Below are 26,418 nucleotides of genomic sequence, written 5' to 3' on the forward strand. Positions count from 1 at the left end.
GGGGACTTGTGTAAGTGATTAATAACGCACAAACAGTGGTACTTTGTGGAACTGCAGTAAATTTTATTATAACTTCCTTCCACTTGATAAGCACTTCCACGGAGACGCCCTCTCCCACCCATCCGCCGCTTGCAGAAGACCCCATAGTCCCCAGGTTAGGGAGGGCTCCGGCCATTTAACGACCAGCTGCAAGCCATGAAAGAGAGTGTTTTGGCTTAGTTTTGTTTTCTTTGACTGGATGGAGCCTCTGGTCTCCACCGGTTGATGCTGGGTTGGATCTTGCACACCTGCTGTTTTGAAAGTCCAATCAAGCGTCAAGCAGAGTGCAATGCTGTGCAGGGCTGCCCATCCATGATGTGCCGAGGGGGCTGCAGCGAGAAGAAATGCTGCTTTGCAACAGAGAAAGGCCACAACTCAGTGCTTGGGGGTTGGCAAGCAATAGGAATGATTGCTAATGCTCTCAGTACTTTGTCCCGCTTTTGAGGATTCAAATATTCTCTAAATATTTACATAGACGTGTGTGTTTGTATACGTGGAATGCTGGTTTTTAAATGATACGTAATTTGTTTCAAGTGGGAGTATGAGTTACTGGTAGAGGAAGCACAGAGCATAGCAGCAATGAGCAGCAATATTTACTAGGGTAAATACTGACTGATCTGCAGCATCGGACATAGTTGCTGTTGCATTAGGGATCTGATTTCTATCAGCTTTGTATTAGCAATCAAGTATTTAATGTGCCCAGCAAAGGAGGATGGAACAAAATCCTTGACATGTTCACCTACTATTTTTTAAAATCACATTGGCTTTATTTTCTATGTTCTGATGTGCCATATGGGGGTCAGCAGCAAGGTGCACTTTGTGCACCAGAAGCAGGCAGCTGAGCCAGGTGTGATGTCCCTCTGGAGCTCTGAGCCCAGAAATTTGGTTTTGCCACTGGAAGAAGCACCCATGTGTGTGCAGGAGAAAGGACAGCAGCATGTGGGACAGGCTCAAGCTGGGGCTATGCCTGTTAGAGGCTGAGATGCTGCTGGGGTCTCGCTGTGATGCTGAGCGGGGTCCATAGCAAATGTAGCTCATGAACCTCCACTTACAACCGTGTGGTCCATGAATGAACTTCCTTCCCCTTCTCTTGGCTAAGCACAATCCAAGTGAGTTTCGTGCTCCGCTGTGTGCAGATGGCTGACGGCAGCTGGCACGGTGCCCCGTGGATGCATTGCAATAACACACATTTTATGTGAAAGGAAAAGCCTCTGGAGAAACAAAGCTTTGAACCATTCAGTTCGTAATGGCACAGCGCTGGCAGCAAAAGCTGTGAATGAAAACTTGTGGGACACCATGCGAGCCAGTTAATCTAGATGGGTTTCCTTATTTTTCTTTCCTTGTAGGCATGAAGTGTAGGTTGAATTTTATTCTGACAGCCAAATATGGGACTGATTGCAGAGCAGCACCCGTGTGCCCACACTTCTGGGCTCTGGTTGTGAATAAAATGGAAATGATGTGGCAAGGCATTTTTGCAATTCCTAGAGCAAATCCAAATGGTTTACGTGAAAGAGCGGAGGCAAACAGCACCTGAGCTTGCTGGGAACACATCTTCTGTAGGTTGTGCTTGAGCATTCCTGTCCTGAAAGAGGCCGAGCACCTGCTGAGAGCCACTGAAATGAGCTCTGTCGCTGCTGCCATGGTGAGGGTCCACATGGAGCAGGAGCTGTCATCAGCAGCAAGATGATGGTTCTGGCACCAGAACTGGGCAATGGGTGGGATATCCCTCCCAAATTCCTGACATGTCAATCCATGGCAGTCATTGGTGGGATGTCCACCACAGAGTCATGGGTGGGATGCCCATCCCAGATTCTTGACATCTCAGCCCATTGCGTTTGTCAAGAGAAAATGGAAAGTTTCAAAGGAAGAAAATAACTTGAAGTTAAAAGCATAGAGGAAGTGGGACTCATCTGGAGGCCCAAAGGCAGGGTGGATGCCCAAGGTTTCCAGTGTCATGCAGCAGTCACAGGGGAAGAGAACATTTTTTCCCGTTGCCTCCATGTAAATGGATTTATGCGTGTTCAAAACAAATGGAACTTTGGCAAGAGAGATTTCTAGCAAAGCCACAAATATGTTTCAGGGAAAAGGTAGAACATGGATCTTTTACTTTTTGAAAAATAATTTCCCAGAAAATACGAGGGAATTTTCAGCAACTTTTCTAAGCTCATTTGTGAAGTCTTTAAGATTTTTGTGGGTTTTTATCCTCCTATCCGAATCTTTACACAACTTAACAGGAACTGGCGTTTCTGATGGAGTTCTCACTCAAGAATGTCCGCAGGAAGTCAACTCAAGAAGATGTATTGCAGAGCAAAAATTCCTTAGACAGTTTTGCGCTCAGAATTACTCAAAGCCCCACCACAAAATACTGAAAGATCTGCTGAAATTTATTAAAAATAACAGGGAATCTGAAAGATCGTGGAGAAATAAACTTCTGCTGTCCCGCAGAAAAAGCTTTATGTATGCAAACAAGGAAGCAGCCACCAGATCTGCCTCTCATGCATCTGCATGGAAACGCAGTCCCTCTTTCATCATTTGATTTGGAGCCTGTGTCCTGTGGTGGATCTCAAGGACTTTGGTCAACACAGCCAGGGGACAACCCCTGTCCTTCATGGGCAAGAAGAGACCTCAGCACATGGTGCATCCCCTACCCGACCACAGGGGTGGGAAAAGGAGAAGACTGGGGTATTTCCCAGGCAAGGATGTGATTGGAAAGCATCTACATGTAAGGAATGCGTGACGTCTTCCCAACTCCTGGTTCTTATATCCACCACACTTTGGGGTTTAAATTCAAACCTCTTCACGTTTTCACTGTTATCATGGCTTTCAGTAAATGCTCTCTTATATTGCATTGCATCATTTATATCAAAACCAGATCAGAAAAAATTCTCCTTGGCTCTTTTTTTTTTATTTTTTTTTAATTTATTTTTATTTTTTTTATATGACTGTTTGTGAATTTCAAAGCACTTCAGGATTACGCAGAGAAAGAAAGGTGCTGCCATCCTTTGTCTGAAATAGATTCATTCCTGTCACCAAAATGCTTTAAACAAAATAATAAATAAAAGACAAAACTAATTCCAGACAAGACAGATGGATGTGATCATTCTGCCTCAGATGATGCTGGCAATGCTGAGCCCTTGCAATGTATTTTGAGTGGGTAAAACGCTGAACAAAATGTTATGTTCACAGAAATGCCATGGCTGTTTATGTATGTATATGTATGTATGTATGTATGTGCATGAATGTTTTTATGCTCCTCATGAAATATTTCAGTCTCTCCCCCAAGACAAAATGCATGTGCATCCAGCTACATCTTCAAGCAGACCTGTGTTTACTAGAGGGAGCGGAGGATCCCCATGGGTACCAATGCTGGATGTGTTTCCTGATGTGTTGTGCTTTACTCCCACCCCATTCAGATGGGGGCTGCATCAGTAACCACGTTTCCAAGAGATCATTAAGCAATGATGACTGGCTGAGCATAAGGGGTGATGTGTAGAAGTCCACCAGATTGGTTTCCCATTAGAGATGATTTCTTGTACATCTAAGATGAAGGATCCTTTGTCAATGAGATGGTCTGGATACTCTTGGGGCTTCTTTTTTGTCTTCAAAAAGCTTTAGGTGGCAGCCAGTGGGACCGTGCACTTTTGGAAATGTGGCCTCGTGTTCAAGCAGTCTTCATTAAGTCTCTTAAAGTCCTGCCAGCCTCCAGGTGTATCTGTGGTTTGGAAAGGTCTTGAATCTCAAAGGAAAATGACCCCATGATTTGGATATGGGGGAGTCACTTTAAAGAAAGAGTGTTTAGTCTTTCTAATTCCATTAAAGCCAATCTCCATTCATCTAGAGTGGGTTTCTGAAGAGGTTTCCATATATTTTACTAGTACAGCTGGGGAAAAGCAAGAGGTATTTTTTTATTTCCCAAATTCATCAATTCTATGCTTCTTAAATATATATATACATTTAAAGAAATGATTCATTTACAGGAACATTCCCCATTCTGGCTGGCCTTCTGGACCCCATTGTGGGTATTGCTGAGCACAGAATATGCTTCTTTATGGCTCTGGCTTCCTGCTTGCACCTGCTTCAGCATTTGCACTGCTGTGGTTTGCAGTCCTTGGAGAAGTAATTTGCATGAGTCTACTGCAAAGTCTTCCCTGACCCTTGTTTCTCATTGAGAATATAACCTCAATTTACCCTTTGCACATGCTGCCACACTGCTAGAAAACGGACTACACAGTCAGACCGCTTTTCTTAAGCTGTTATTGTTTCTGTCTTTTTAATTGCTCTCTGGTAAAAATTGGCTGCTTGCTGCAAAGTACAAGTTGACAAAGTGCACTCCTGGCTGCCAAACCAGCACAGAGTGAGCCTCGTCAGCTGTGCTCTGAGTTACCCACAGCAAATCCTTTTGCCTTGAAGATCAGATCACTTCTTTGACACTGAGCAAAAAAGGAGCAAGATCTTGAGGAAGATCAGCTTAAAGATGGCTCATTTTCTTGTTGCTAGCAGTTGTATTTATCATAGTTTGCTCTTGGGGAAGTATTTCTGCATGCTTGTGTGCAGGGGTGCTTGCACAAAGGGGAATATCTATGGCTGAACAAAGAGAAGCAATATGGGGAACTGGTTGAAGTTCTCTGCCCTGTGTTACACTGGAAGAAAGGACATTCATTTGTGTTTGCTCTGGAAAGTCCTATTGTACAAAGCAGGCAGGAGAACCAAAAGAAACTGAAAGCATTGCAAGGGCTGAGCCATTTCTGCTTCTCCAGGGCTTGCTGTCCTGCCTTAAATCATCAGAGTTTGGGTATCTTTAACTTAACCAGGGGTTTTAGGTAACATTTAGGCAATCCCCAGTATTTTTATTCCCACTGAAATGCCTTCAAAGATTTTGAAAATCAAGAGAAAACTGCATTTAATTGTATGACATTTTAGCCACATCTCTGAAAGCTGTGCAGAGTCTCATCCCAGGTGGCGTAAATCAGTGGGCTAACGAGGAGAAAGTAACCATGCTCATTTAGGTCTCTGCAAACACGGCCTCTGCCACATCATAGCTACTGGCAGCTGGGGCTTAGAGGAGGCTGGGTCTGGTCACGGCATGGCTTGCAGGTAATGTGTTTATTTCACCTTATATTTTTGGCCTGAATGCAGCTTGTTTCAGGTCACAGTATCCAGCAGGATGTTTTGTGGGAGGTTTAGAGGTGCTGTTTTGTGCCTTTTCAATCCTTTGAGTGTTAGTGATTGTTTACCTGTGACCTCTGCAGTGATTTTTATTCGGTTCTTTGTGATCATAAAGCATACACCCCCTTATTCCTCCCACCCCTTTGCAGTGGTGTCTGGAGATGGTACCTCGGTAATGAAGACCATGTGCAGTGTGGGGTTCAGGTGCTGGGAGGGAGCGGTGGTTCTGAAGCGCTGGCACAGCTCACCCTGTTTGGATAGACCCAGTGGTTTGGACACTCCAATGACATCCATATGCAATGATTTTTCTCAATTCACAACGTTGAAACTCAAAACCCCTTGGCTTTAAACTTTAAGCCTCCCCATACGTTCCCCTGAGAATGAGCTTTTCTGGCAAACTGTAAGTTCTTAAATATCACTTCTCCAATTACATTCTCACAGGTTAGTATTTATGCAGGCCTGGCTTCTCAAATCCACGGCGCTGGTACTGGGCTGAGCCTTAATGCATCACAGGTGGCTCTCGGTGCTTTGGGCTCCCTCTGACCAAACTGGTTCCAGATGGCCACACAGTATGAGTAATAACATCAGCTCATTAAGTTGCAAAGTTTCAACTACAATCACAGAATTATCAATGAAATAAAAGCTAACAGCGTATCGGCTGCACCCTAAGCCACAAATAGGATTTACAGCAAAACAAAAACCTCCTTTTGAACCCAGATCTCTCATCATTTCGATACGGGGTGTCCACATAATAGGTTCATTCACTAGTGATAAAGCAAAAAAGGAAATAAAATTGCCCCATGCTCTCCAAAAGGTGACTTCTGAAGGTTACCCTACTGCAGTCCTATGAGCCTCTGATTTTGTAAGAGCTTTTGATTGGGGTTGTTGGAAACACGCAGCAGTATTTATCTGTGCAACTTAGAGAATATCTGGAATGAGGTCTTGGATCAAAGAGAGAAGTGGCAGAATGCATTATTATTACCTTGTGTTTCATGCTATGCTTGTACGTGTTGTTATTTGTGTGAATTGTTCTCTGTCTGTAATGCTCATGTCCTGTTCATAAGGATGGCTCTTCTAACACATACAGGTAGCTTCTGGTACTGGTATTCATTGGTCTAGATGTTATTTTGTTCTGCAAAACGTTTCTCCTGCAGAGACTGGGTTGATTGTGGTTCTTTATCTTGTCTCTCAAGGGGAGAATTTTGCACAAAGAATGTAAACAGAGTAGAAAAACACATTTAAGTAATGCCTCTTTGAATTCTCGTACCTCCTCGAGCCAAGCAGGAGGTGTCAGTACGCAAATACAGCAGGGACTGAACAGCAGCTAAAGCAGATCCATTACATTCTCCTTGACTCAGGCACCCTTGGCTTTTGTTGACTTGCTGAAACCTCAGTTGCCAATTCCTGAAACCACAGCGCAACAAGCATTTAGCATCAGGCACACCATCGGCCTCCCTGGTTCTGGGGGATTGTTCATGCATGTGAAGTGATGTGTGTATGCGAGTGTGATGATGTGGGCAGGCTGGAGCTGCCATGTGAGATGTGAGCAGAGCCCCTCTGCCATGGTGTGGGCTGGGAAATGTGATAGGGATGTAACAGAGAGGGGCTGTGCAATCCCTTTCTTTGGTTCTGCTAAATCTGACCCCAGTGCTGGGAAATCAAGACTTGATCAGTAGGAGAATGTGAAAGAGAGAGATGTGCAGGTGAAATTCACATCCACTTCTACCCCAAGATCTGTTTATCTCAAGCAGCATTTTTATAGGGGTTGTGTGATGGTTCAAGCATTAGAATGTAGCGAAGGTGTGTGCGTGTAGCATCCTTCTATTTAGGATTTAATTACCAATGTTAGTAATCCTATAGGTAGTTCTCTCTCCATCCTGTAATTGTGAGGGTCTCACAGATGTGCAGTATCACTGCTTCCAGATGTTGACTGCCTTTTCAGAGCACTGGGCACTGACCCAAGGAAGGATTTCATATCAGGGAATTCTGGCACCGTGTTTGCAGCGATGTGTGCACTGAGGAAATTATTGTGTGCGACTGTAATGCAGAGACACCACTGGAGGCTGAGCTTAAGTTGTGGGGCAGGCACAGTATTGATCAAAAGTCAGGACTGTGGGCAAGCATGGACAAAATAACATGGTGATTTAGTGTATTTCCTTCTCAAGCCACTGTTATCCTTTGTGCTTCTTGAATTATGGCGCCTTCAGTTTGCATGGGTTTTTGGTGAGGGAGCTGGTGTTACTTGGAGACTTGAGGGCTGTGTTCTGACCTACTGCTTCTGACACACAATTTGGGTAAAGCAATGCATAAGTCATGGGCTAGTATCTCCACCCTGCCCATGTGGCATCAATTGGAAGAGCACAGATCAACCCATGAGCCCTAATCCAGGAAAGCTCTGAGGTGCCTTCTCCAGGGCCTGGGTGCTGAGCATGAATGTCAGCATGGAACTGTGTCCAGGTAGGGCTTTATAGGAGGAACCTCAATCCTTGCTTTTGGGGGATGAAGAAGGTGAGGTTCAGCTCTCCCCACTTCTTGAAGCAACCATGGGATGTGTGAGCCCAGGTCTCACCCAGGCAATGTGTGGAGCAGAGCGGTGCTGGAGCATGTCTGCAGGGTGAGGAATGCCAGATCCACCCGCTGTCTCCAGATCCGTCTCCCCAGTCAGGCTCTGGATCTGATTTGGATATGGAGAGATTTATAAGGCATTCTCTTAATTGGGGGGCCCCTGTAATGTTTCAGCTGAGGAACATGGGGAATGAGGAGACCTAACAGAGAGGCAATGGTGAACAACAGCCTGGAAGGGAACATAGAGGGCTAGGGAGACCAGTGGCATGTGCTGTAAAGAAGCAGGGGCAATAAAATACACCAGTAAAAATGATGTGTATGGCCCTAGCCTCATCTAAGAAGAGGGAACAACAGCAGGTCTCTTCTAAGGGCAAATGAGAAAACCCTCCATCTGCAAGCAATTATCAGAAACACATGGGAGAGGTGGACAAGGCAGACGAATCTGAAAGCCATATGATATTGCACAGAAGAGTGAGGCTCATGTAAAGCCTGGGAGTTCATATATTTCACAGCTCACGTTGCATGGAGACTTAGACTTGCTCTGAAATCATCAACTGGGACAGATCTTATCATTTTGGCCTCAAGGTCTGTGCACAGATGCCCTGTGCTGGGATGGACTCAGGGCTGGAGGGGCTGGCGTGCTGCTGGGAGGGTTGGGAGCCTGTGTGGCTCGGTGCTGCATATTAGAAAACACTTGCAGCTAATCAGTGCCACAGTCATGGAAACCAAAGCAGAGTGCTGAGTCGGGGCAGCAAGAGCAATATAGTTGTGACAACTAGTGCTACTGGTGTGCCTTTGGGAATTTCCTATCAATGCAGCATCAGGATGATATCTGTGGCAGAGATGGGAGCATCTGAAGCATTGTATGTGTCCTCTTGCATGTGTGCATGAAGAGAATCCCCTTAGCTGCAAGGACCATGGTGGTGTATGAAGAGTCTTCAGTCATTAAGGTTGGAGAAGACCTCCACGATCATCTAGTCTACCCATCATCACTGTGCCCCCTAAATCATGTCCTTTGAGCTGCCTTTCTACTGCCTGCCCAGTAGATAGTAGTTTTTGTCTTGCCATTTCCATGCTGGCTTGTTCCTTTCTTTTGGAAAGGAGAGGGCCTGGGGACACCATCCCTCTCTCTACATTGTATTGCTGGTGCTTTTTTTCTGAGTATGGATTCTTGATGAGATGCTGCCCCGAAAGCAGAGCATCCTGAATCAGTGCTGCTAGTGAGCAAGCAGCAGAAGCAAAGCAGTGTGGCTATACAGAGGGGCTGATCAACAGGGGCTGTTGCTTCTGAGTGAAAGTAAATATATAGAAATAATTGACAATGCAGAAGCAGGACACTTAGACACCTGACCATCCAAAGAAAAGAATAGGGCTCTGCTCCATCTCACCAAGCACTGGCTGTTGTTCATGGCCAGCATGAAGAACTTGTTTAGAGCCTGCTTTCATCTCTGTGCGTTATCAGAACTATTAAGGTGAGGAAAGAGCTCTCTAGGCCTCACTGGACAGTGACACTAAAAATACCCCAACATCCCCCTTCAATCCCAAGCACTGAACAACTGAAAAACAAAAGCCAGCCCCTAAACCCCTGCAAACCCTGGGGTATCCATCACTGCCATGCGTAATCACAGTTAGAAATCCAAATGAAGTCTGCAGCCTGTCAGCTCTGCAGACAGATTTGGTGGTGATATGAGCAAAGCCAACATTTAAAAATGACTGAATTCTCATTATAAAGATACATGATCCTCCTTCTCGTTGCGAACAGTTGGGCTTTGCTTCCAGTGGAGAGCCAAGCCATTTATTTTATAGCTCCATTGTATGCTGCACTGGGAATTGTTCCTGCAGATAGAGGTTTCTAGCATGTTTTCCCTATGTACTTTATTCTACATGCACTGTGCCCTTTGCACATGCTGAGGGCTCTCCCATGAATTACACTTTGCCTGATTTGGTTGGATGGGTTTCCTACATTTGTGTCCTATAAATTGGCATGGCCATGTATTTATTTTGGTAATCAACCAGTTCTTTGTAAATCTACGAGTTTAATCCTCCAAGTGAGAGAAATAAAAGGCTCAGTCTCTTTTTTTTCCCCCAACAATGAAGATAAATACCTTTATTTTCATAACTCTTGAACATCTTTTTTTCCTTTCATGGCCTTCTGCCAAATCATGAGGTCCTTTCTCAGGCGAGAGAACTCAGATGTCTTTAAGTCCTTCACCAGGCTTGTTTGGGCATGGAAAATCTCTTCAAGAGGAAAGATGGTCTGGTGGTTTTGCTACTGAGTGAGAATTTAGTTCAACCAGGCTACGTTCTTGCCTCTGCTGTGTATTTCCAACATGACCCTGCATGACCTCCCTCACTACATCTGCTCCCCAAAAATCTCCTGCTGTCAAGCGTATAAATCTGATTGGTGCAGAGGTTGTTTCACTGCAGGTTGGTGCGTGCAGGAATTCCAGCTGAGGCCATGAAGTATATTGGAGTCAATGCAGACAGGAGAGCAGCAATGGGCTTTTGGCTCTGACTGTGGGTCAGGATCTGATCTGCATTGCTCCAGCGTGCTGAGATGTAAGCCAGAAGCCACCTGAGCTCTGTAATGCACAGCTATGCCCATGATGTTATCTGCTCTCACCTTGTTAGTGCTGTTACTGTTGAATGGTTACTTGGATAGTGGTTGTGTTAAAGGTAGCTTGCAGTTGTGCCCCTCTGGCAGCAGGCCCTGATGGTGAGGGGCTTTAAGTTGCTGTGAGGGAGGCTGGAGTTGGATATTAAGAAAAAATATTCACAGAAGGAGTAGTAATAAATTGTATAATGTATTGGAACAGACTGTCCAGGGAGTGGTGGAGTCACTGTCCCTGGAGGTGTTCAAGATCCATGGAGATGTGGCACTGAGCCCTATGATTAATGGGCATGGTGGGGTGGGTTAGGGTTGGACTTGATATTGGTAATCTTTTCCAACCTTAACGATTCTATGGAGAGCTGGAAGAACTGAGATGCAGTCTGTTGCTCCTCCCCAACAGCTTGTCCTTTCCCAGGTGCTCCTAATCCAGCACCATCCCTCATCTGCTGACTTTCAGTGCTTCAGTTGTGACAAGCTGTGCAAGCATCCAGGTTTCACTCATGTCAGCCTGGGTGCTCAGAAGACTTTCCTCTTGTATTTCAAACAGTTTGGGGGGAAAAGAGTGTGGAGGCTGAGAGCTTGAGCAACACAGGGAGCTGGCCTCCATGTGAGAGGTGATGCTGGCCGGGGATTGGCAGAGGCAAGCACAAGCTTGGGTCACTTGGCTCATCTCACGAGGTGGTATAATGCATCAGGCATGTCGGGTTGATGTGGTGTTACTGACTGCAGTGCGATAAGGATCTCCACATCCTTCCTCCCACCCTCCATTTTTTTTTTTCCCCTGGCTGAAGGGGAAAATCACACAGCAGTGGCCGGAGGGAGGATGGGGGGGATAGTGCAACCCTGCTCTGCTGCCATCTGGGTCAGGAGCCTGCTGCAAGGAAAAATGTGCACAATGTCTACTTGGCAGAGTTCCTCTCCATGCATGCTCCCCCTCGTGCTCACGACTATGTTTGTTATTCTAATACGCCCACACCCAGAGTGTGAGCCATGCACTTGTAGCTGGGGAGAGAGTCCCAGTGCATGTTAAATATTCACTTAACTGAAGTGATGTTGTGTGTATCAACCAAGCTTTGCAGCATAGGCATAATATGGCTGTGATGAGCAGGTTACAGCCTCTCTAGTCCTACTTTCTCCCTAGCTAAAGGTGCTCTCATGGTGTGCAGGCTTCCATGATCAGCTACGCTTCCATTTGATAGCTGGTTTAAAAACCAACCCTTGAGACTTGAACTGTGGCCACCATCACTCTGGCTGTAACATACGCTTTGTCTCTAGGGGTCAAGTTCACAAACCACTAAAAGTCATCCCTTCTTCTATGCCTCTTTCAAGATTTTTCTGTGCTGCTTTATAGGAAAACAAGTGTTTCCTGAGTGACTGTTTCCATGGGCAAAAAAATCCCTTTGCAAAAAGAAATGATGTTCCTTTATATATATACACCAGGCTTTACCATGAAAGAACTATGTTGGCTGTAAATCTCAAGGCTGCTTAATTCCTATAAAATTTTGCCAGGAGGATCAAATGGTTTTACTATCCTGTGTCAAATTAATAGCTGGGTGTCAACCAGTGTCACTTCCTGCTTGAAAAATGACCACTGCATTAAGTGGATTTTATTTATGCTTATTTTTTTCCCCTGATGATCCCAAGTAGTAAAAGTGATCTGTGAATATGGGGAATAGCCAGTGCTCACTTCATTAATAGCATCACTGCTGCTTCTCTCTGGAGTCAGCCCATGGTGATGTTACAGTGCAGAACTCTGTGTTCTCACTGGACAAGTGCTGACTCTCTTTCTCCTTTTATGCGTGGTTGTTACCCAGGAAAGACCATCCTACTAGGAGATCTGTGCATTCAGAAGGTAACTATCCTCAACTGGCCATTGGGTTGCTAGAGGCAATGACCTGACTGAAATTGCCTCTGCCTGCCTCCTTCCAGCCCATGCAAGCAGATGGAAACAGCAGCTGCCAAGCACACTACACCTCCCAGCCTGCAATAACAATCACACATCACCTCACCTCTGGCCCACAGTAAGTGTCTGGAGATCTTTTCTATTGCTAGTTGCCCCTCATTCAAGCCTATTCTCTTTGGCTTGACCCATAGCTGGGGACTTGGCTTTCAGTGCACTAGTGAAATGCATTAACAGAGGCCAGGTGAGGACGTTACGATTGGCAGCTTGAAAGAAATTTGCTTTCTGAGTCAGCTCTTAACTTCTCTAGCACTGCCAGCACTAGGACTTGCTGCTGTTTCTCCTGTTGCCCTGGCTATAGTCCTTTTTCTCTGAGCCTGGCTATTTCCACTGTATATTTTGAGAAGAGCTGGAACATTCCACTCAGTCTTCCAAAATCTGAGTATCATTCCTCATTGCCCTCCCTAACACTTAAGAGTCAGCCCTGGATATGATACAGGTTATTTTTATCCATCCTAAATTGTCATGGTCCACCCAGTCTGGCCCAGGCACTTGCAGCTGGGTCAGCACTGCTGTGTCCAAGAGATGCAATAGGGAGGGTCTAAAAGTACAAGGACCCTCCTGGCTCAGCTGAATTAAGAAGGGAAACGACCAATGCACAGTGTAGAAGTTGAGTACTAGTGAAGCCTGTTGTGGTTCTTCTTTGACAGCCTTCTTACAAGGGAAAGCAAATGTTGTAGAGAAGGGACATGGAAAAGGTCTGTACACAGTTCTGACTGGGTGCCAGGGTTGGGACGTGCTCCAGGTACCATGTTCCTTGCTGCAACCATCAGCCATTCAGTCTTTACTTCATCTGAGCAGGACAGCACACCCTCCCTGTCTTTTTCTGCCTTTCATCCATTGTTCCCAGTTCAACATCAGGACCATCTCAGGATCACAGCCCCTGAGAGCTGAAGACTTGATCATGAGATGCAACTGTGTTCTGCTTAGGTAGTTCTTCCCACAGAACAAGGAAGAAAGAAAAACAACAAGGAAGAAGGATAAGGGTGCCCTTATGGTGCAGGATTATCTGCTCTATAATCTATCTTCCTAGCTTCCTTTTCCTTCATGAGCTTTGCACTCATAACTAGGGCAGTTTTGACATGCCTACCTCTTGCAATCCATCAGCCAACCACTGAGCCGAGGAGTGTCTACCATGTTACTAATCCCCAGTAATTACCAGGGGACCAGTCACAGAGTGAACCCTGAGGTTGACTCAGTTTGATTTACTTCATTGCTCTCTTCAGCCCAGATGTTCAGAGATGCACAGGTTTTTGTGCCAAAGAATAGCCCATTTGCAACGAGCGGCCATTAGGTGCTAATATCCCTTTGCCACAGGTTTGGCAATGTGAGCCATGCTTACACAGGAACTGCAGCTGCAGGATATGAACATCTGAAAGCACTGTTAGAACATAAGAAAAAGAAAACAGCTCAGACACATGACCTCAGGGCCAACATTTTATTAAAAATATATATTAATGCTGCTCCCTCTGATAAAGAACTTATTTAGGCCTTGCTTAAATTGAAACCTAACCTATTGCTTAGAACTACTGTATCTTCCTACCCAGGGGTTTATTTTGTCACTGGGCCAAATACAAAGTCATGTAGTTAGAAGTCTTTGGCACCTGCCTGCACATTTGCATCTGGGAAGAAAATATTTTTGTCCTTTCTCTCCCTTTCTCTGCATGCAGTTGGTTTGTAGAGCCAAAGCTACCCCTAGGGCTCACTTCTCATATTTGCTCTCAGAACAAATTGATTTCCAAGCCACCAAGTGTTGGGATGGCTGTGGGGATTGGAATCTGGTTGGCCGTTTTTGATGATAGTCTGTGAAATTCAAGTGTGACAAAGCATTCAGGGGGATGCTTGATTATATTACAAGGTGTGAGGAACTTGGAACCATAATATGGGGACTGCTGTAGAGAAGATTATTGTGCCTCACATTTTCCAGCGTGGTGAGCTTATAAAACATAAGTTTTCTTTATTTTATACCATTTTTATGTTATAATTATGTTTTACCTCGCACTTACAAACTACTAAGACTTTTTATTCATTTAAAACCTTGCTGAATTGGAAAGTTTGAGGCATGTGTGTTTCACAGCGATGACAGTTTGATGCATTGGTTTTTATTTGGTTTTATTTCTGGGGGGTTGATCAAATGCCCTTGTCAAAATTCCTTAAGAACATCTCGCCCGTATCCAAGTTTTTATACTCAAAGTCTTATTCAAGACCTTAAAACTGACTTTAACTCATTCATAAAAAGGTTGTGTTGGCCTTTATAAGGAGTGGATTTAACCAAGCTTTGTAACAGTAATAATAAACAATTTTTAATGACATCAAAGTGTTATTTCTGATCGCTTTCCCCTGAGATTCAACCATGTTATGAAGGAAGCTGGTGTCACTCTGTTTGAAAGATAAAACACACCCAGCTTACCAGTGGGGATGTTAATTAGACTAAGGACATCCATATTTAATCTTCTGGTTTTTATCCTTTTCCTATGTGTGAAATATTTAATGACATGTGCAAGCAAATTAGTTGAACATCTGGTCGGTGCTGGCCTCATCCATCTCACCCGTCATTCAGTGTGTGGGAGGATTTGGGGGTGAACTTGGCTGTGAAAGGGGCAGATATAAAAATAGCACGAGGTCCTCCTCAGCTGTTGGTTCTAGAGAGGGTTCATCTTCACTATATGAAGTGGGTTAGATATTTGGGTTTGGCTTGAGATGTTCCAAGCTGTGTTCCTTGATTGCTTCTCCTCCCATCCTAGCAGGGATCTGGAGAAGGATGTTGTAAACTGGAGTTGTGCTGTGGAGGTTGAGAAAGACCACTAAGGTCATCGCATCCAACCATAAACTCATCACCACTAAACCACTTTGTTCAGTGCCACTGTTCCCTTGTTGTACTGGGCAGTAAAGTCATTCCCAAGTGTTTTCCATGCAGTCCTCTTCTACAGTCAGCTTCAAAGGTAAAGGTAGCATGAGTCTTCCTGGAGATGCTCTTGTGTGCTCTGGTGTTGGTACAGCAGTGCTGATGATGGTGTCTTCTGGACTTGAAACGAGAAGTGCTTGCATCTGGCAAGTCCTCCTGGGAATGGTAAAGCAATCATCCTGCCTGGAACAGGCCTTTGAAGTGCACTGGTCTCTCTCTTGCCAATGTATAACTTGGCGTAGCTGAGCTGCTCGGGCACAGATTTCTGCTCCTCCATGGAAAGTGGGGGCCAGGTGTGATCTGCAGCCTTCCCAGCAGTGCTTGATGGCATGCTGTGCCTGGGGGTGCCTTGCCTGCCTGCTATGAGAAGCTGTAAGTCACACACCCATAACTGCATGGAAATGGCTGGGCAAGTACTTTGAAAGACAGAAACTTTTTAGAAACCACTGCTGTGTGAGTCACATGTGCATGGAAAAAGGTGAACTGACAAGTTCTCCCTGGCAAGCCATTTGCTGACCATTCCTTGTCCTGGCAGCACCACTCCCTTTCCTCCTTCCCCCTTATCTGCTTGCTTTTAAACCTTGCTGTTCAAAGTTTCCAAATTGATTTTTTTCTTTTCCTCCCCCCCATCCCAAATTTCTAATGTCAATAAATACTTCAAAGGTAGAGAGAACTCGCATGCCAGCTCCTAGCCTACAGCTTACTTTTACAGCTCTGCAATAAACCCCTCTAAAAAAAATGTTTATAATGGCCATGACCATGGTACTTAACTATTGCAGTGCTCTCTATCACCCTCATAATGTTAAGTGTCAATAAATCACCTGAGCTGTCATGGCATCCTGTATTTATTTACAAAGCCCTTGGAGGAGTATTTGGTTTTCTTGACTAAGGGGAACAAAAGCTGGGGACTCTTTTCCTCACAGAGGAAGGCAGATGAAATGCTGCCTAACCCTCCAGATGGCCTCTTGTATCCCAGGTAGGCTATTTTGGGGCTATAACCCCTCCCCTGCTATTTTTGGAGAGGTTTCACAGGGGATCCAGTGCTGAGCGGTGGCTGCTTGGTGGTCATGAATGTTGCTTAAAATCTGTGCTCAGGGCCGAGCTTGTGGCTGAAAATGAGCTCTGTGGGATGGCACCAGCCTGCATTAAAACATAAGGCATGAAGCAAAGGCTTCTGCTTGTAGGCGCTACCCCCCAAGCCATCCAGGCTCTGCTTATAGTTGGATCTAGCTCTGGGTTTTGATCTGGCCCTCCTAGACTCAACCATCTCCCTCTCGTGTAGAGGATGTTTGCTCTTTAGTCTATTGATTGTTCACAGAATTTCACCCACTGAGAAGCTGAGGAAGTGAAACCATATAATATGACTTATCCTTCATCATAAACACTTGTTTCCTGTGTGCTACCATATCTCTTCTAGAGGATTTTGGAGGCAGCTCCCTAACCAAAATGCAGGATGGAGAAATCCAGCATTAGAGGTCTCACTATGAGCATGGACACAGTCTTGGTTTGAAATTAGTACCTTAAAACAACAAACTGTTTTCTCAAAGAAAGTAAACTCGCTAAGTTTCCCAACTGTATCAATAACCCGGGGGCAAAATGGGTTTTGAGACAGAAATGGGTCAGAAAGAAAAACAGGGTTTAACTGTTGGGACTGGAAGTCAGTATTAGAAATTAAAGGCCAAACAGCCTTGAAAGCCACCTGCCTCCTCTTGGGGCGTGCTGTGAAGATCCTCATGGCACACAGCATTAGAAGCCTCTGAGTGTATCACCTGGTTGGAATTTTTCATGGAGCTTGAACTTATTAGAAAACAGCCCCAGTCAAGCAGAACTGTGCAAATTAAATTGGATTTACATGACAAGGTGGAGCCTGAGCACGGCAGCTAGGAAATGCCTGGGAAGAAAAAAGACAAACCAGAGGGGGTTGGGGCTGCTCTGTGTAAACAGGACTTTAAATAATAATAATAATAAAATATATAAGAAGTTGAACTAACAGCAGTAAAATTAAAACTCCCGCTTTAGCTGCCCCTGAGGGAGGGATTCAAAATGAGACATTGAGGGAGAGTTAAATATGAAAGGAAATAAACAGATTTTGGCTTATAATAAGCAGGAGACTGGGATATTGCAGGATAAAGTGTTCTGGGATGGTGTGAGCTGACCCGGAGCGTGTTCCTGTTCTGAAGAAGGGTGAGGACTTGATCTTCAACCCTGTTGAAGCCTGTAGGGTTTAATCTATTTGCTTCAAAAGACTTTGGGTGAAGCCTGAGCTACTAGAAGATGTTAGGAGCTTTGTATTCTTTTCTCTTTATGGAATATGCCTGTTAGATTGTGTTCCTGCCTATTATCTTATCAAAGTATGGTTTCTTCATCAGTAATGTGTAGGCTTCATTCTCTGAATCTGTAAATTCAGAATTGCTTCCATATGCAAGATATTTCACTGGAGAGACCCTCCGCTTTGGGAGCATCATTACTGCCCAATGTAATCTTCTGTGACTCATAATGTAAACTCAAAGTTATTGCAATTTATTAGCAATCACAATTTGCCAGGAAAATAGCATCAAGAGTGTATCAGAGCAAGGAGCTCAATTGCAAAATGAGCATGCCCTCTATTGCAGTCTGAACCCATTAATGTTGACTTTATGAATCCGAAGAGTGATTTCCTCTTGGGCCCGTTAATAACGTGGTGCTGTACGCTTTCCTCTGAAGGGAGCAACAGGACTTTATTGAATATATGGAAAGGAATTGGTTTTCTGGCTTGCTACTTAACAGCTGATCCTTACTGTCAACATTTGTGATGAGTCAACCTCGAGAAATAATACAGCTGAAGGCTTAATCTGGTGCCACTGTGATTTGTGGGGTAATGCTGGAGACAGGAGGTGGTGGCTGTGCTGGGGACCAGGCAGGAGGTGTGTGCGGGACCTCTGCCTCCAGGTCACCCAGGCAGAAGCACACAGGGCTCCTCTTAAAGATCAAGGGGATTGCTGACAGAGATAGCGTGCTGCTATTGCCATCTGCAGAGCTTGGGATAGGGGTACAAAGGAGATGGGGTGAAATGAAGTCATGAAACAAGTGCTAAACGTGCCATTTCCTGCAGGGAGTATTTCAGCTTATGAGAAATCCTCCCTTTTGCATCCTACTGTTTGGAGTGTGGATTTGGAAGGGTGAGAAATGGCTCTTTATTGGTAACACTTTGATTCCCCTGATCCCAGTGGGCTTGCGGCTGGGATTTCCTCCAGCTAAATGCTGATGTGAGCAGCCTCAGAGTTTGCTCCTATAGAAATATTGGTCTGTAGCAGGTCCAGGCATCAGCTGTATAGGGCCAACTTCTTCACATCAAGCCCAGGGCTCTGAGGTAACCCTTGCAGAGACTGCAGTGCCATGTACCTTCAACTAGAGCTGGGCTTGGAAATGTCCTTCAGCATTGACCAGAGATGTGCCTAAGACTGTTCCCATGTAGAGGGCAGTGGTGGCTTGGCCTTGCTCTGGTGCACAGTCACAGTGAATAACCTTGCAAGCCTCAGGTCCGTCCCTGCTGTTATCATGAGGGACTTGGAAAGCTCTGTTAGGTGGAGATCACATCAGATGTCTGAAAGTGACCGTGCAGCTGGGCTGAAAGTGTTGGGTGGATTTGAGGAGAAGCCGGTCCATCCATGCTGGTGGAAAGAACAACCGCTGTAGTTGGTATAAACAGACATTGCTCTGGTGTAACAGCCAAGCTGGTCTGAAAAAGGGGGTTTGCTTACAGAGAAAAGAACAACTCTGCTGGAAACGATTGTTCTGGGACTGATTTAAAGAGCACTGGGTAATCTTATGCAGATTCCCTCAGGGCAGCCGTAAGTTAAGTGATGAAAATGTCTGCATGTTTTACACAGCTCTGCTCCAGGACTGGGGAGAGGAACACTGTGCAGGGCCCTGTGCAGCCAGAGTCACTGCCCAGGAGTTGGGATGCTTCTCCATAGGAGGATTCAGACCATGGAGCTGGGCATGTGTTGAGCTTTTGGAGTAGCTTAGCTGCAGGTGTAGCACTAACAGCATCTTGATGCTGCAGAGGGCTTCCCCAAAGGGAATGTGCAGTCCCATCCAGCTTCTTGCTTGAATCTGACCACCTTAAGGTACTTGATGTACTGGGACTGAGCAGGAAGAACGATGGTTCCTCTTGCTCATCTGTGGAGCCGCTATGGAGTTGCCCCTCTGTTGGTCCAGGGATTTGCTCTGAAGGATGTAATGCTTCATCTAGAGACGTCTGTAGCCACCAGTCCCACTCTGAAGTCTGCAGTGCCAGGGAGAATGGCTTGCAATTTACACGTGCTTCTTATTTACATAATTTGCATGTTAATTTGCAGTGCACAGACTGAGATAAAAATAAGAGCTTGGAAGAGATGGAGGCTGCTTGTTTGCGATGCTGTGTTTGATGTGGCTGCCTTTTCGTGCTGGAGCCTTGTGTGCGTGTGTGTGACATAAGTGGTCTTAAAAATACAAGGGATTGGGTGGAAGAAAAAGAAGAATGGAAACTGCAACTCTTTTACTATGCTATACAACATAATAACCCTGGAAATTAACTATGGGAAAGCTCTGGAGTTGGGTTTTTTTATGCCATACATTTGTTCTCAGTATAACAGAGACTTCCCACTTGCTGCACAGGAGCCATGCCCAAGGGGACGTGGTTATAATGAGCTCCAGAGCAGGGTGTCCCTTCTGGGGTATCTGTGTGTTTTGCCCATAAAACTTACACCACCCCCCCTCTAAGACAAGCAGGAAAAAAAAAGGGAAAGTGAACTCCAAAGGCTTCTGTGATGAATGGGGTCCTTTGTTTCAGAACGGCGTCACCCAAAGTGGGGAGACTTGCAGCAAGATTTCATGTTGCTAATGAGGAAAGGCTGCTGTGGCTGTTGAGGTGGTAAAGCAGCAGTCCATACCCAACTAACAGCATGATGAGGGTGACCATGCAGGGAAGCCTTTGGGGGTGTGTGTGTGAGGAATTGGGTATTGTCATGTTGTACGTATTGCTTGGGCAGCTCTTGCCAAAGGCAGTTTGCTATATCTCAGTAGGTCCTGAGGTTTGGCTGTTGCTGAAGCCGTCCCTGGTTGCTGAAGATGCAGCAGGAAGGCTGTGAGGGTGCTGGGATATGAGCCTACATCCTTACCTCAGCCCGGACCCAAACAGGGTTTATCCTCCGCAAGAACCTCCTTATGTTTGGTTGACTCTATCACGGGAGGGCAGGTTTATGACATGCATTCACTCTGTAGTGCTTGCAGCGCTAATGAATCTGCGTAGTTAATCAATGTAGTGTGAGCACATGGAAAAAAAAAAGTCCATAAAACCATACAATTTATGCTTACTCTTTGCAGAATGTTTTCTATCCCATCAGTCTAAACACTGAGTAGTATTTTAAACAGATGTAGGCCATCAGTTTCTATAAACATCGTAATTGTTTGGCACCGCCGCTGCTTACATTTAAAGATGCAGTTTGTGAGGATCCACACAGACACCAGTCCATGCATGCAGGATCACCATTTATGTTCCACCGGAGGCCCGTAACTTTCCTCCTGTATGACTGGTTGAGCTCCAAGCCTGGCACCAAACTGTGGCTGTTATCCTCACGGCTTTATATAGCTCCATCCTACACACCCAGCCTTTTTAGTGGGGTTTGATGGGAGGATGTGGTTTGGATCCCTCCCCAAAAGCTTTCTGTTCTCATTGCCCCGCTCACAAATAGATGCCACATTGCTGGCACCTTTTGTTGCTTGGGAGAAAGCATACAGCCTCCTAGAGCCCAGTGCTGCCACTCACCCACCATTTGTGTAGAACTGTTTGATCTATGGGTGATCATTAAGCCCATATTTGTATTGCCATCCCCAGAAAGCAGGGAGGTGTGGTCCCTGCATCGGATCTCTCAGCCTCTCGTAAAAATGATGAATGGAGCTGGAGATGGGGGGGTGAAAGGAAGGGATGGATAATATTCATGCTAATAAATCTAGTACAGCAATTAGCATCGCCTTTACAAATATGTGTGTTATCAGCACAAATGGAAAGCCAGACGAGAGCAGCGGCCAAGTGCTGCTCTGTGTTTATAATCAAACAGGATGGACCCGGCATTAGCCAGGACTGCTGGCCAAGCCCGGGGCTCTCCTGGGCTGGGATAAGCGGCTCTTGATGGGCAATCATTCATGGTGAGCTCACCCACAGCTCAGTCCCTTTTACTCCATGTTAGCCTGCAGCACGGTGGTGGGGGGATGGCCATCATCTTGTTGTAACTATTCCTGTTAATGATTCCTACCCTGGTTGGGTAGATCAGAATGTTTGCTTTTGTACTGTGGCATTACTAAACATGTCAGTGATGTCAGGGCTTTGTTGCTCCTGTCCCAGGAATATCCCCGTGTGCGTTTCCCCTCTTGTTCTGAAATAGTAAGTGGCAACTATGAAATGAGATCTCACTGATAGCATGTGTTCAACTTGCAGGCTCGTTTCTTAATGTACTTTGGCTGCAGACTCTAGCTGAGCAACCAGATTGCAGCAGCACCATGATTGTGGATAAATGTACAGTCTGAGCATTGCATAACTTTTACCTCATTGAGACTTGCAGAGAAAGCTGTGAATATCACTGCAGCCCAAGCAAATGACTGCTGCTTCCCTATCTGAGCCTCTGAAGTGAGCGTGTGTGTGTTTTCAGGTTGCTTTCCTATCATGTATCAATCCTAGGTCAGTTTGGCATTGAGAAAGACATGGCCAGATTGTGAAGATCAGTTTCTTCCCTGCATGTGAGGTTACTTCTTGCTCTGATCTGCTCACCAGGAGAGAAGTCTTTCTGAAGTGTAGTATATACAGAGATAATATATCTATCAGGTAATTAATTTCTTCGTTTAGTTGTCCCGGTGATGGAGATCTCCAGGGCACCTGGTGGATGCCTCCATAGTGTGAGGAATAGGCCCCTGTAAAAGCCAAAGGAACAGTCTTTCTCAGAAAACATTGAACTTCACCCAGAAAGAAGCTTCCAAATGTATACGAGGAAACTTAAAGCTGGAGGAAAAGGCTGGAGTTAATGGAAGTGGTCTGTGGTTGTGGTTGCTCAGTGGTCAAAGCAGTTTGCTCTTCCGTCTGTGCACAAGGCTTTTATTGTAGGAATTCCTGCTCATGTCACTAGAAATTCAGCTCTCTGGGTCAGAGGGGAATGGGGAGCGTGGCTCAGGAGTCAAAAATGCAACAAACTTGGCTTGAGATGGAGTTTTGCACACTCTGACCAGGGCAGAAACTGATGTCAAACTTTCCCCAGGAGTCATACTCCTAAATGGAAAGGAGCCCAAAACTATTGCGTGTTGACTGCCTGCTCAAAGATGACTGGCTGTTACTTCAGACTGTCTTGGGAGGTTTGCTCTTGGAAAACAGACTGCCTCCTGCATGCTGATTTGTCTCTGGAGAACAGGCATTTCTCAACCATGGCCGAGCCACCAGCTCTTTCCAAACTTGGGGTTAAAGGGAGCATCTGCTTTCACCTAATGTCCATCTGCACGTGGTTGGGAACTGAGCAGCAGATGCTCTGCCACTGTGCTGTCCCCTCCCTTTCAATCAAGGTTGGTGTCAGAGGAGGTGTGGGGGCTTCTGGCAGGAGGCTTTAGAAGAAGACCTTTCCTGGGTACCTCTGACCCAAACACTGGTCTCTTTTGAAGGTAGTATTCATCTTGTTTTTGTATGTGAGACCTGATCTATTTGTCTAAACTGGTTTGCCAGTTTCTGAGGAGGAGAGCTCATCCGTTAGAGCAGTGATGCCTCCTGGTCCCAACATCCTCAGAGCTTGAGAAACACCACATCAAGATCTGAATCACAAGACTTGGCTTCTGCCAAATGGCAACCTGAGGTCCAAACCTCAATAGCTGTTATTTAGGAAAAGCTCATTTTGAGATAGGATTTAGCAATTCCTGAGTGTGTGTCCAGCCTGGTAGACAGGGAGCAGAGCACACATCCCAGCTGTAGCTCCTCAGCATGCCCTCATCTCTGTGCAAGCTGCATGTCCCACTTTCCACCACCACCCCATGGTGCTTCTTCCCTGCAGCCGAGGATTTCTCCAGCAGCCATGCAGAAGTCAAGCTCTTGAAACAATCCCTTCTGGACTCTAATGTTTCCACCAGAACAAAAAGCCAGGAAAATAAATGAAGTGGGTATTTGTGTGACTTTCAGGACTGCAAAGTCCCTTGCTTGGTGGCTGCATGGCACTTACCTCAGGAAGAATGGGCCTCTTTGCAGCCATAGGGCAGTGGCAAAGCCCTTCTGTTTGGTGTGGGTTCTTGATCCATTATGCTTTTGCCATTCCCAGTAACCCAAGATCCAGCAAGGGCTCCTTTTACATCATTTGGGACTGAACTGGAGCAGGGCTGGGTGAACTCTTTCCAGTTGAATTGGAGGGGGAAAGGTGTTTATATGTGTGCCTGGGCACTGGTGGGCATCTTGCATCTGTGGGGAAGTCACCGAGCAGTCAAGTTAATTATTTTTAATGAACTGGGCCAAAGCTGATTGTGTTATTTTGTATACCATTAGCTTGGAAAGCAGTGAAAGTATTTGGCATCACTCCCCAGCCATTACAGGGACCCCTTTGTGCTTTCCTTTTCCCCACTTTTCTGTCATGTGCATAGCTGGCTCCTACATCCCCACTTGCTGACGCTGATTGATTGCATTAATATCACTGTAAATATTACATAATCTTCTCTTACAATACTGGAAGGAACCGACGAGGTTTACACTGCCAAGGATTTTCAGGCTGGAAAATAATAATAAAAATAATTTAAAGGAGAGAGATTTTTTTTTCTATTCTTCCCCTTCTTTTTTACTTTTTGCCATTGGCCCAAGAATGCTGTATCTACCCTTGGTGGCCATGGCTTTGATGGGACAGTGAAAAAGAGGTGGGAAAAGGCAGACACAGAGTGACAGGAAACTCAGCCTCAGTAGGTGTTATGGAGAGAAGGGATAGACAGGGGTCATTAAGGTTGGAAAGACCACTAAGATCATCCAGTCCAACCATCAACCTCTGTAGGCCACGTCACTCAATGTGGGATAGTAAAACATGTCAGACCATTTATGGAGCAAATGTAGGTTTCACAAAAATAGGGTTCAAGTAAGTTAAGAAGGGGCCAGCCCCATTGCCTCCCCATCTCCTGCTGCAGACAGCCCCAGATCAGGTTGCATCTTGAAGCAGTCACGCTGTTTTCAGACTCTGTAAAAATCCATTTATCATATCAGCATTACATTAGCCAAAGTATAGGAGATAAAAATTATCTCGGAAATCTAAACAGATTCTAATCTAAGGTACAGCAGCATCTGTTTCCCATTACTTTTTATTGCTTGCAAGATTTAAGCTGCGTTCCTCCTGTGGTGAGATCTTTCTGAATGTAGAGGTCCATGCTTCCCAGTGCCGCCAGTCCCAGGGCTGATCTCTGCCCATCTCCTGGGGCTCATCAGCATGGGATTTGCTGATAACTCAGTGTGCAGTGTATGCACCCTCTGGGCAGCAGGCCTGGCTGGGTTGAGGTTGTGCTGACTTTGGTGGTGTTATCACTGTGGTTTGATGAAGGGGCTTAGATCAGGGACTGCTGCGGAGATGTTCATCATGCTGGGACATACCAGTCCAGCGTGACTGTGGATTCAGTGTGATATGGATTCGTGGATTCAAAGCTGTGACTTCCAGCTTCCTTCCTCCAGCTGGGCTCTTTCTGAGCTGTGCTCTGGGGACGATAAGCTCCTCATAGGATGCTGCCAGCAGTGACTCAAACCTACCAGTGTTTCTCAAGGGTCAAAACCTTGCACAGCTCTGCCACTGGCTGCTGGACTTGAGATGCATGAAGGTAGAAACCAGGTGGTCGTGCTTTGCGGCCAACAGCTTAGTATCCTGTGGCACCAGCAGCCATCACCATCCTCACCTGGGCCCTTCGATGGGCTCCACTTGAGCTCAGCCATTTTCTGTCCATTTTGCCTGAGCAATGCTGCAGGACTGACTTGTTCCTAAGCTGTTGCTCTGTTTTTCTTAAGAGAGCAGCCTTGCTTTTGCTTCTCCTGGATGCCAGCAAGGTCGCTGTTAGCTGTGGCACACTGGGCACAGTGCAGGGGATGTGCTGTGAGCTCAGCCTTGCCCTGCTGCTCAGAGACAAGTATGCAGCTCTGCAAACTACTGTTTGCCTCTTGAGACAAATTATGGAATACTGCAATAGCTGAGGAATAGCATAAGAGGAGTATGCAATGAATCATGATGCATATGCACACGAGGGGAAAAGTTCAACCTTCTGTTTGCCATTATCTGACTCTTGAAAGCTGAACTGTTCAATTCTTGCATTTTCTTTGCAGAGTCGATTTCTGTGGCATTTCCTAAGTTTGTCTGTCTGTCTCAAGGCAAGTGAAAGAACGCGCATCACCGCTCAAAACTTTGCAGTTGTGCTGGCTTGCAACTACAACTCAAACCAAAATGGCTTGAGAGAGCAAAAGCATCATATAATGTGAAATTTGGGCCCCATCAGTCTGCATTTGGCAGCTGAATGCATTTCCCTGGCTCTCCCAGTTGAGGTGCTGCAGTGCCCTGTGTGTATCACTGTGGCCTCATGCCTGTAGTGCGGGTGGGAATGAATAGACAGAGAATCTTTCTGCAGAGCATCTCAAAGTGGACTCTGCCTCTCAAGGTAGTTGATTTTTCCCAGCGCTAACAATGAGGACATGTGCTGACTAATCTCTGAAATTAGCTCCCTTGGGCTGTTTGGGATTTTCAGTCTGAAATCCCATCAAACTACTGTTACCAATACAGGCAAATTAGTCTTTAATTAATTTAATTGCTAGCATGCATAAGTAGTTCTAAAGATCTGTGCTACCCAGGACAAGGGGGGATTTGTTAACCTCTGCTTAGTGCATCAGGTTTTGTCAATACTGTCAGTTGTGCAGTGGATACTTGTCCTTCCTCAGGCAAAGGTTTAGCATGCAAAGAAAAGGCTGGGAGATTTTCAATCATCTCTTAATGACCTGTGAACATTCACATGAGGAAGGCTTTCTATAGGGGAAAGAATAAAACCTCCTTAATATAGCAGAACAAAAAAAAAAAAAAAAGAAAGAGATTTAGAATAACGAGGAAACAGAAGTTAAACACATTTAGTGTTGACATGGTATGGATTTTCAGGAATGATACTAATTGCACATTGAAACCCAGT

General features: G+C 45.5%; 1 long non-coding RNA gene across 1 annotated transcript in view; it reads left to right on the forward strand.

Annotated features, from left to right (window-relative positions):
* LOC107317707 overlaps positions 1–26,418 on the forward strand; it is a 300,658-nt gene that overhangs the window by 173,241 nt on the left and 100,999 nt on the right. The window lies entirely within an intron of this gene.

Source organism: Coturnix japonica, chromosome 8 (assembly GCF_001577835.2).
Source record: "Coturnix japonica isolate 7356 chromosome 8, Coturnix japonica 2.1, whole genome shotgun sequence".
Taxonomy (NCBI): domain Eukaryota; kingdom Metazoa; phylum Chordata; class Aves; order Galliformes; family Phasianidae; genus Coturnix; species Coturnix japonica.